At 34.5% G+C, this 12,217-nt stretch overlaps 1 protein-coding gene and 1 pseudogene across 9 annotated transcripts in view; one reads left to right on the top strand and one right to left on the bottom strand.

Annotated features, from left to right (window-relative positions):
- LOC309651197 (LYR motif-containing protein 4 pseudogene) overlaps positions 1-2,203 on the top strand; it is a 32,838-nt pseudogene extending 30,635 nt beyond the window's left edge. Inside the window, exon 4 of the transcript XR_014268705.1 lies at positions 17-2,203. The product of XR_014268705.1 is annotated as an LYR motif-containing protein 4 pseudogene (transcript). The remainder of the gene's footprint in view (positions 1-16) is intronic.
- The window catches only part of BRIP1 (BRCA1 interacting DNA helicase 1), a 209,870-nt gene that overhangs the window by 181,017 nt on the left and 16,636 nt on the right, over positions 1-12,217 (bottom strand). The gene's annotated exons all lie outside the window — the stretch shown is intronic.

Genomic DNA, 12,217 nt, shown 5'->3' with positions numbered 1-12,217 from the left:
AGAAAAAAAAAAAAAGAAAAAAAATAAATGCTATATACGCTATATACACTATAATCCAAATTTTGTTGGGAACTTCCTGGCAGTCCAGTGGTTAGGACTCCACACTTTCACTCCCAGGGCCCAGGTTCGATTCGTGGTTGGGGAACTAAGAACCTGAAGTGCAGCTAAATAAAAAAAATTTTTTTTTTAATTTAAAAAAATTTTTTTTAAATAATAAATCCTATCCAAATTTTGTTTTTAAAAAAGTATATGCATAATGCATATTATATACATATATACATATATATTTTTTAATGGCCAAAAATTCTTCTCCTTTCTATATGTAAGCCCCCTTTGCAAGGTCACTTTGAAGCTCTTCTCACCAAGAGGTGAACTCCTTCCCTCGAATCTCGGTTTGGCCATGTGACTTGCTTTGGTGACTGGGATATTAGGAAATGTGGCATAAAGAGGCTCAAAAGGTATTTTGCACATTGGGGGTTTGCTCTCTTGCTGTTCCTGGAACCTTGGGGCCACCATATATATAAGCTGGGGTTAGTCTGCTAGATGATGAGAGATACCCACGCCATGGTCCCACAGTCCTAGTCAACTGCCAACCAACCCTAAGAAGCAGAGCCGCCTTGCTGACTTGCAGCTAACCTGCAACTGACCACGGATGCATGAGTGGACCAGCTGAGATCAGCAGAAGAAATGCCCAGCTGAGCCCAGCCAAAATTGCTGACCCTCAGAACAGTAAGCTAAATAAATGGTTGGTTTGTTACACAGCAATTGGTAACAAATTGTGTGTGTGTGTGTGTGTGTAAAAGGATAGCAAGCAAAATAACAAGGGGTTGATACTAAGGGGGTAGTTGAATTAAAGATTAATGTTAATAACTTGAGTATACATTTTGGTGGTTTCCAAATTTTCACTAAGGAATAGATAATGCTTTTGTATTCAAAAAAGGTCAATGTCATTAAAATACATATAATAAAATTCAACATCAAAAAAGTATTTTTCATTATTTTCACTAAATATTGAGAGTCTAAAAAATATGGACATTCTTGACCTGATGCATTTGAATGAGTTAACAGATTTTAAGCTCTATCAGAATTTGTGGATAAATAGTTGCAGATATACAGAAAACTAAGTAAATGACAAGACAAATATTAAGCACTAGAAAAAATAAAACCTGGTTTGGGGAAAGAACTGTAATCATAATCTAACACTTGGCTCAGTTTTTAATGATATTTACATAATTACAATAATGTAAACATCAAACATTGTGAGGCTTGAGGGGGAAAAGTAATGAGAAAATTAGAAAGGACAGGGGACTTCCCTGGTGGTCCAGTGGTAGAGAATCCGCCTTCCAACGCAGGGGATGTGGGTTCGATCCCTGGTCGAGGGACTAAGATCCCACATGCCGTGGGGCAACTAAGCCTGCCCGCCACAACTACTGAGCTCATGTGCCTCAACAAGAGAGCCCGCATGTTGCAAACAACAGAGCCCAGGCGCTCTGGAGCTCACGTGCCCTGGAGTGCACGCCACAACTAGAGAGAAGCCCGCACATTACAAGTACAGAAGCCCATGCGCCGCAATGAAAGATCTTGCACGCCTCAATGAAGATCCTGCATGCTGCAACTAAGACCTGACGCAGCCCCCCCCCAAAAAAAAAAAGAAAGGACAGTAGGAAGACAATGGAAGGAAGATGGAAGGTATCCAAAACTGAAAATTCAAGAAAAAGGCAGTACATGCTTGTTACTTTTTTAAAAAAATAGATAAATATCAGAATAAACAGGTAAAATGATTAAAAGTTATTGACTTCAGATAGTGGGAACTGGTAGAGACTAGAACTAGGGCAGAGGTCTACTGCTTTTTGTTTGAAGCCATGTAGAACTCTTTGACTCTGACTATACATGTATGTTTTGAAAAAAAATAAAATTAAAAAAATAAAGGCCATGAACCAATCCAAGTATATATAGCAATTTAGTATATGATAACAGCAAAGGAAAACTTAAATCAGGAAAAATTATTCTTTAGTTGACCCTAGGACAATTGATCATCTATTTGGAAAAGAATACAGTTAGAACCTGGCCTCATACATATAGTAAAATAAACCCTATAAGTAAGAGGGTTAAATGTAAAAAAAACAAAAACAAAAACAAAATTCAACTATAACAGAACTATGAAAATTTATCTGTTGTAAATTTATATAAAAAGATCCAGAAAGATTCTCATGAAAGTGTTCCTCTTGTTTACTTCTGCTAAGCAGAAAGGGGGATGGAAGTAATAGCTTAAGGGAGAATATTTAACTTTTTACTCTGTACTGGTTTATATTGTTAAAGGTTTTTCAAACAATGTATATTCCTCATAATTTTTTTTAAAATTTCAGTTTAAATCTTCCTTTGACTCTTTAGTAGGTAAAATACACAAAATGTTTAAGATAATTTAATCTTCCCCAACTGCAGACTATTTAAAAGAAAATATTTTAATGCCAGACATATTGAATAATAAAATCTCTTTTCTCTTGCCAAGTAACTTTGTTTTTTCCTCATCAGCCAACAGGAAAACAAAAAATTTCCCAGCCGTTCCTTTTCTATCCTTTCCATGAATCTATATTCAGCTCAATTTTAGAACTAGACTTAAATCACAGTTCTACCATATATCCGTAATTATGACCTTTGTCAAATAATCTAGTATCTTTGGGCTCCAATTTTCTTATCTATAAAATGAGACTAATATCTGCTCTACTTTCTTCACAGAGTTCATGTAAGGATATATGAGAATGTACAAACTGCCTGGCACACGTAAACATTCCAAAAAGCTATCATTATATCATTATTATTAACTGTCAAAGAAATGCAAGTTATTGTTTTTAAGTGTTTGGCATATAACAGTTTTCAAAAATTTTGCTGCCTTGAATAAACTATACTTCAACTAGATGGTCATATTATTTAACAGTGTGGTCATAGAGTAGCTACAGAAAACAAAAGTTGTTTCTAATCTTTTGTTTATATTAAGCACCAATTTACCTCTTGGTCCCTGAAATCATTATTTGATCTTTTATTTTTGTGTGCTAGTACATAAAAAACTACAACCAAAATGTACTGCAGAAGAAGCAAAAAAACATTTAAAAACCTGCTTTTAGTCTCCTCTATTTAACAGTACTGTCACACCTCTTTAAGTATATGGATCTGAGTAAAAGCTGTAAGCCACAAGAAATGGTGATAAAGAGTACATTTTCTTAACTTTAGCCATTTGTCCATTCATTTATTCAACAAATATGTGAGTACTTACTAAGCACAGGTCCTGTGCCAGATACTGGTTATAAAAAAGTGAACAAGAGAGACATTACACTTGTCCTTATGGACAGCCTGGCAAGGAGGCAAGTAAAACCATGAAACCTATAAATAAATATGTAATCATAAACTTTGGTAAGCATCATAAAGAAAAGAACAGGGTGTTGAGAGAGAGAGACTGAAAGAGGAACTAATATTAAATGAATTATCTATATAATATTACCTGTGAAAGTAAAAAAATGAGCTATCTTTAATCTAAAGGCCATCGGGAAGAGTTTATTCAGAGGAAGAATAGTGAGGTGGTTGAGAGGATTAATTCTAGAGCCAGAATGCCTGAGTTTTAAACCAGCCTCTACTCATCAGCTTCGTGACATGAACTTAAACTATCTGTGACTCAATTTCCTCTTCTGTCATTGAAGAAAATATTAACACCTTCCTCATAAGGTTATTATAGGGATTCAATTAAATTCTTCTGTTTTATTTTGAAAACCGTCAAATCCACGGAAAACTTAAAAGGACCTGCAATAAGCATTAACTCACATGAACCTGTATTTACCAAGTAAATTAGTATTTCTAGACTATTTAAGAGTTCCTGAAACATAGTAAGCATTATTTCACTATACAAGCAGTATTTTAAATAAAAAGTAGAGTAAAACTATGAGAAAATGACTTGTAAAATAACAGCTTTTCAAAATAAATTGGTCATTTTCTGCTGAGAATATATCTTCAGCATTAAAGGGAAATAGGGAGGGGAAGAGGGGGAGAGAAAAAGAGAGACAGAGAGAAAAGAAAGTAAAGGTAGGGTTTAAGAGGAAGAAAAACAGCCCAAGGCTTTGCCCAACACCAACACTTTACCTGAAGATCAACAGCGCACTCTGCTGGACCCACCTCTTTTCTACACAGTAGGCAAAAATAAACACTACTTTTTCTAAAAGTATATACACAGTATTAGCACTTGTTTAATAAACAAACAGCAGGTATAAGCATAAGAATGTGTCTGTGAGAATACCTCACACATTTTGAGGATTTGCTAAAAGAATTATGAGAATACATATAAATAAATTCTAGAGAAAATGGTTATGAGTGGTAGAACAAGGTAATATCAGAATGTTAACATTCTATTCTAAAATATGTTTTTTCTTAACTAAATTTTGACCACACAGAGACTGATGCCTCACTAGATCCTTGACACATGAATTATCTGTATAAAAACATGAATCTAAAATGTAAAGAGGGACTTCTCTGGCGGTCCAGTGGTTAACACTCTGTGCTTCCACTGCAGGGGGCATGGATTCAATCCCTGGTAGGGGAACTAAGAACCTGCATGCTGCATGGTGAGGCCAAAAATACATACATACATAAATACATAAATAAATACATAAATAAAATGTAGGCAGGCAAGAATATACAATGGAGAAAAGACAGCCTCTTCAATAAGTGGTGCTCAGAAAACTGGACAGCTACATGTAAAAGAATGAAATTACATTTCCTAACACCATACACAAAAATAAACTCAAAATGGATTAAAGACCTAAATATAAGGCCAAATGCTATAAAACTCTTAGAGGAAAACATAGGCAGAACACTCTATGACATAAATCACAGCAACATCCTTTTTGACCCACCTCATAGAGAAATGGAAATAAAAACAAAAATAAACAAATGGGACCTAATGAAACTTAAAAGCTTTTGCACAGCAAAGGAAACCATAAACAAGACGAAAAGACAACCCTCAGAATGGGAGAAAATATTTGCAAATGAAGCAACTGACAAAGGATTAATCTCCAAAATATACAAGCAGCTCATGCAGCTCAATATCAAACAAACAACCCAGTGCAAAAATGGGTGGAAGACCTACAGACATTTCTCCAAAGAAGATATACAGATGGCCAACAAACACATGAAAAGATGCTCAATATCACTAATCATTAGAGAAATGCAAATCAAAACCACAATGAGGTTATCACCTCACACTGGTCAGAATGGCCATCATCAAAAAATCTACATACTATAAATGCTGGAGAGGGTGTGGAGAAAAAGGAACCCTCCTGCACTGTTAGTGGAAATGTAAATTGGTGCAGCCATTATGCAGAACAGTATGGAGATTCCTTAAAAAACTAAAAATAGAACTACCATATGACCCAGCAATCCCACTACTGGGCATATACCCTGAGAGAACCATAATTCAAAAAGTGTCATGTACCCCAGTGTTCATTGCAGCACTATTTACAATAGCCAGGACATGGAAACAACCTAAATGTCCATTGACAGATGAGTGGATAAAGAAGATGTGGCACATATATACAATGGAATATTACTCAGCCATAAAAAGAAACAAAATTGAGTTATTTGTAGTGAGGTGGATGGACCTAGAGTCTGTCATACAGAGTGAAGTCAAAAAGAGAAAAACAAATACCAAAAAAAAAAACCAAATACCGTACGCTAACGCATATATATGGAATCTAGAAAAATGGTACTGACGAACCTAGTGGTAGGGCAGGAATAAAGATGCAGACATGAGAACAGACTTGAGGATGGGCGTGGGGATGGGGAGGCTGGGACGTAGTGAGAGAGTAGCACTGACATATATACAAGTACCAAATGTAAAACAGATAGCTAGTGGGACGCTGCTGCATACCACAGGGAGATCAGCTCAGTGCTTTGTGACAACCTAGAGGGGTGGGATAGGGAAGGTGGGAGGGAGGCTCAAGAGGGAGGGGATATGGGGATATATGTATGCATATACTTGATTCACTTTGTTGTACAGCAGAAACTAACACAACATCATAAAGCAATTATAGTCCAATAAAGATGTATTAAAAAAATAATAAATAACTAAGTAAAATGCAAGGAAAGGGAAAAAGCAGGGGGCATTGGAAGGTAATTCATTTAAGAGAGGAGGTACTGACACCATTTTCTGACTTGAAGAGAGTGAGGAAACTGGAGATGACAGGAAGGTAAAAAGACAACTACCCAATTCAATTCACAGGTTGGAAGCTAAATTATTTTCTTAAAAACAAAGAAGACGTCAAAGAAAAACATAAAACGTTTAATGTCAAATTTAGAGGAAAACAGAAATCATTAAACTAATTTATCATTTAATTTATGGAGGAGAGTTTTCCAGAAAATAATACAACTGCAGATTTTAAATGTATGAAAACTGTAACATTTATATCTTTGTAGGGATAAGAGAACTAAACCATTAATTTACCAATCCAAATAACTATTCTTCTAAAAAATAAATGTTCCCTAATATCATCTTATAAGGATCAAAATAAGAAAAGTATCATTAGAATTTAGAGGTATCACAGCTAAATGGGATATAAGGTATATAAAATTTAGTCCCACCCTCTTTTTCCTCCCATTTGAAGGAACAGGTCCTAAAAAGAAATGTTTCTTTCCCATGTTCCTCAATTTACTTTATTCAGATCTGTAGATGATCTAGATTAAAATATGATACCTAAATATGAGGCATATGATCTGTCAACATAAGAAAAGTTCTAAAATATGGACTGCATTTCTAAAATTACTTTATCTAAAAGTTTTGGTGATAAACTCATTTCAGAAACTGATATAAAATAAATATTAAATATTATGAAACTATATTTTTCTTCTACTTTTTATGAAATCACCTATCCCAGAATTTACAGAAAATATTTTTTGTGATTTATAGCAAGCCACTTTGCAACAATTTAAAAATGTTATACAATGGGGAAAGGACAGTCTCTTTAATAAATGGTGCTGGACAGCCACATGCGAAAGAATGCAACTGGACAACTATCTTACATTACCTACAAAAATTAACGCAAAATGGATTAAACACTTGAACCTCAGACCTGAAATCATAAAACTCCTAGAAGAAAACATAAGTGGGTAAACTCCTTGATAGAGGTCTTGGCAATAGTTTTTTGAATCTGACTCTAAAAGCAAAAGCAACAAAAGCAAAAATAAACAAGGGGGACTACATCAAACTAAAAAGCTTTGGCACAGCAAAGGAAACCATCAACAAAATGAAAAGGCAACCTACTGAAAAGGAGAAAATATTTGCAAATCATGTATCTGATAAGGGACGAATATCTAATATACGAAGAATTCATACAACTCAATAGCAATCTGAACAAAAAATGGGCAGAAGATATGAAGAGACATTTTTCCAAAGAAGACATACAGATGGCCAACAAGTATATGAAAAGATGCTCAACATCATTAATCATCAGGGAAATGCAAATCGAAATCACAATGAAACATCACCTCACACCTGTTAAAATGACTATTATCAAAAAGACAAAAAACAGCAAGTGTTGGCAAGGATGTGGAGAAAAGGGAATCCTTGTGAACTGTTGGTAGAATGTAAACTGATGCAGTCACTATGGAAAACAGTATGGAAGTTACTCAAAAAAATTAAAAATAGAATAACCATATGATCCAGGAATTCCACATCTGAGAATTTATCTGAAGAAAATGAAAACAGTAACTCAAAAAATATATGCACTCCCACGTTCACTGCAGCATTACTTATAATGGCCAAGGATATGGAAACAATATGTGTCCATAGATGGATGAATGCATAAAGAAAATGTGGTGTGTGTATATGTATATATACACAATGGAATATTATACAGCCATAAAAAAGAATAAAATCTTGCCATTTGGGACAACGTGGATGAACATGGAGGATATTATGCGTAGTGGAATAAGTCAGACTGAGAAAGGCAAATTTGTATGTAAAATCTAAAAACAAAAACAAAGCAAAAACAAAAAAAACAAGCTCACAGATGCAGAGAACAGATTGGTGGCTGCTAGAGATGGCAGTGAAGAGCAGAAGAAATGGGTGAAGGAGGTCAAAAGGTACAAACTTCCAGTTACAAAATAAATAAGTCATGTGGATGTCATGTACAGGATGGTGACTACAGTTAATAACACTGTGTTAAATATTTGACAGTAGCTAAGAGAGTAAATCTTAAAAGCTCTCATCATAAGAAAAAAAAATCTTGTAACTATGTAAGGTGACAGATATTAACTAGACTTGTGATCATTTCGCAATGTATACAAATATTGAACCATTATGTTGTACACCTGAAACTAACATATTAAGTGTTAATTATACCTTCATTAAAAAAGAGAAAGAGAAAAAAAGTTGTACCAGAAACCAAAGTAAATTTCTAGCAGGGAAAAACATATTACTATACTCAAAGACTCGTTTCTTTAAATAAATTACCCCTACGCATAACCCCATTATTCTTTATTATATTATATCCATGGAAATGTTTAGCCCTGGTTCTCTGAAAAACGAAAAGTATTATTTACTGCTAAATATCCATGTAAGATTTATTAAAAATACTACCATAAGCTTTTAAAATTAAGATGATAGCCAAAATACAAAAAACTACAGGTTTTCTTAACAGTTTACTAAAATTCACTAACAATTTACTAAATTATAAAAGGAAGAAATATTCACATTAGCTAAAACTTTACATTTTGTACTAATTATGTTTCTATTGTAACTGCTTACTCTATTTTTGTTAGGAACAAAAAAAATAACATTGAAAATACAGATCATTTTACCTAAGTATTTGTGGGGGTTTTCATAAAGTTACTTTATATATTCATGCTTTTCACTATAGACTACCAAAAAAAGAACAAATATTAGAGCTCAGCCATATGGTCTTTTCTGTCATTGCAAAAGTACGCTGGTGTCTGACAAATTTACTTTATGCATGCTTAATTAGTATGGCATATATCACTTATGTCTTCTTACAAACAAAAGTTCCGTGTGACTAGTGAAATGTTATCATTTGAGTTACTAGAGTTAGTTGAGGTTTAGCTTCTTCAATAAATCTTCAAACTTATAAGAAATTGTCAGAAACCCATACCTTTAACATTATGAGTAATAAATCACCCATCTATGAAAAATTATTGCATTTCTAAAGCAATGTAGACCTATACCAGGTAAAGCCAAGGAAGAAAACTTGTAACTTCTGGTTTAAAAATAAAACTGATATAGATATAGATACACATGTATAGATACAATTATACTTTGCCAATAAGAAGATCATAATAAATGATCAACATAGTACATAACCAAAACAAGAAATCAATCAAAGAACTTAGTTTAAAATTAAGATACCCAGCTAGGAGCACAGTAGCTCTGCTTATGGTCAAGTGGTCTAGATCCTAAACAGGTTGAGCTATAAACATCTTTAACACATATTAAAAGAATTTGCTAATTATAAACCTAACTCCTGAAAATTAACATTATTAACCAATATTATATAATACCTTTTATCAGCAGCATACAAATATGTAAGTATTTGCTGCTACTACTACAACTGCTGCTGATGATATTTTTACTACCACTTACCACTTAATAATCTCCAAGAAATGCCAGGTATAATGTAACCACTTTATAAGTATTAACTTGTTTAATCCTCTAGCAGCCCCGTAAGATAGGTACTATTACCATCCCCATTTAACAAATGGGAAAATGAAGTAGCAATAGTTTAAAAACTTAATCAAGGTTACAGAGGTTGTAAAGAGCAGAGCTGTGATTAAAGCCCAGGCACTCTGATTTGAGCTCATTCTCTTAACCAGTAAAAACAAAATGAAACAAAAAAAATCCTTAAAGAAAAAAAAACAACTTTATCTTATTTTAGCTATTATCAATCATATTATTCTATACTTGATTTATTTAGCCTTGAGGCTTCTACATATTTTTTCCCTTATCTTGGTGTTAGAATACTGTTTACATGGCTCCAGAATTTCTGAGAGGCATTTTAGAGAATGTACAATAAAGTAATTAGAGCATCTGCCAGAGCATCAGACTGCTTAGGTAGGATCTAACTCCACTATTTGCCAGCTTTGTGACCTTAGGCAAATTACTTATTTCTCAGAGTTTCCTTATCTGTAAGATGAGAACAACAATAGTACCTGCCTCAAAGTCATTATAAGAATTCAATAAGATTCTACCAAAAAAATATTTATTGGGCAACTAATATATGCCATACACTGTTCTAGGTAGCGGAGATACCCGTGAAAAAGATTGACATTACATACTAACAGGGAAAATAGATAATAAACAAGTAGACTAATAAATTCAACTAGTAAGGGCTATGAAGACAATAAGGTACTGTGAAAGAAAATGAGCAAGAAAACACTGGCAAACTAAGCATATATTTTTACTGACACCATTAAAAACTCCTGAGATGACTTCTCCAAACATAAGGCTTCTCTGAAGATAACTGACAATTCTTTTCCCCCACTCAGTATTTTCAAGAATTTAAAAGAAGGCTCTTTGAGAGCAGGGATTATGGTATTCATTTACTCAGTCTACAACTAGGTTCCTGGCACTACGTTAGGTGCTTGAAACAAAAAGATGAATAAAACAGTCACAGTCTTCAAGGAGGTCTCAGAGAAACTGGTGTTGTCCATAATGGAACTGAGAGCCTGTGGAGAGGATATTAAGAGTAAGGTAAGTGTTAAAAACTGAGAAATAGGGACTTCCCTCATGGTCCAGTGGTTAAGAATCCGCCTTCCAATGCAGGGGATGTGGGTTCGATCCCTAGTCAGGGAACTAGGATCCCACATGCCACAGGGCAACTAAGCCCGCGCACCACAACTACTGAGCCTGCGTGTCACAACTGGTGACCCCGTGTGCCACAACTACAGAGCCCATGCACTCTGGACCACACACGACACAACTAGAGAGCCCACACACAACTACTGAGCCCTGTGCACTCTGGAGCCCGCACACCACAACTAGAGAGAAGCCCGTGCACCAAAACGAACAGCCCGTGAGCCACAACGAAAGATCCCATGTGCCACAGCTAAGACCTGATGCAAAGAGGAAATAGGCAGTCTACCTGAAAAAGAATTCAGAGTAATGATAGTAAAGATGATGCAAAATCTTGGAAATAAAATGGAGAAAATACAAGAAACGTTTAACAAGGACCTAGAAGAACTAAAGAGCAAGCAAACAATGATGAACAACACAATAAATGAAATTCAAAATTCTCCAGAAGGGATCAATAGCAGAATAAATGAGGCAGAAGAATGGATAAGTGTCCTGGAAGATAAAATAGTGGAAATAACTACTGTAGAGCAGAATAAAGAAAAAAGAATGAAAAGAATTGAGGACAGGCTCAGAGACCTCTGGGACAACATTAAACACACCAACATTCGAATTATAGGGGTCCCAGAAGAAGAGAAAAAGAAAGGGACTGAGAAAACATTTGAAGAGATTATAGTTGAAAACTTCCCTAATACGGGAAAGGAAATAGTCAATCAAGTCCAAGAAGCACAGAAAAGTCCCATACAGGATAAATCCAAGGAGAAACATGCCAAAATACATATTAATCAAACTACCAAAAATTAAATACAAAGAAAAAATATTAAAAGCAGCAAGGGAAAAACAACAAATTACATACAAGGGAATCCCCATAAGGTTAACAGCTGATCTTTCAGCAAAAAACTCTGCAAGACAGAAGGGAGTGGCAGAACATATCTAAAGTGATGAAAGGGAAAAACCGACAACCAAGATTACTCTACCCAGCAAGGATCTCATTCAGATTTGACAGAGAAATTAAAACCTTTACAGACAAGCAAAAGCTAAGAGAATTCAGCACGCCCAAACCAGCTTTACAACAAATGCTAAAGGAACTTCTCTTGGCAGGAAACACAAGAGAAGGAAAAGACCTACAATGACAAACCCACAACAATTAAGAAAATGGTAATAGGAACATACATATCGATACAATTATACTCCAATAAAGATGATAAAAAAAAGACCTGATGCAGCCAAAAATAAAATAAAATAATAAATTAATTAATTTAATTACATAAAATAAAAATAAAATGTTAATTAAAAAAAAAAGAAAATGTTCTTGAGAAATACAAGGAACATTCCAGATGGGAATCCAACTCAAAATTGGGGACACCAAGGAAGGCT

This window comes from Balaenoptera physalus, assembly GCF_965194825.1.
Source record: "Balaenoptera physalus genome assembly, chromosome: 20".
Lineage (NCBI taxonomy): Eukaryota > Metazoa > Chordata > Mammalia > Artiodactyla > Balaenopteridae > Balaenoptera > Balaenoptera physalus.
This window is presented reverse-complemented; position numbering and strand designations above follow the sequence as displayed.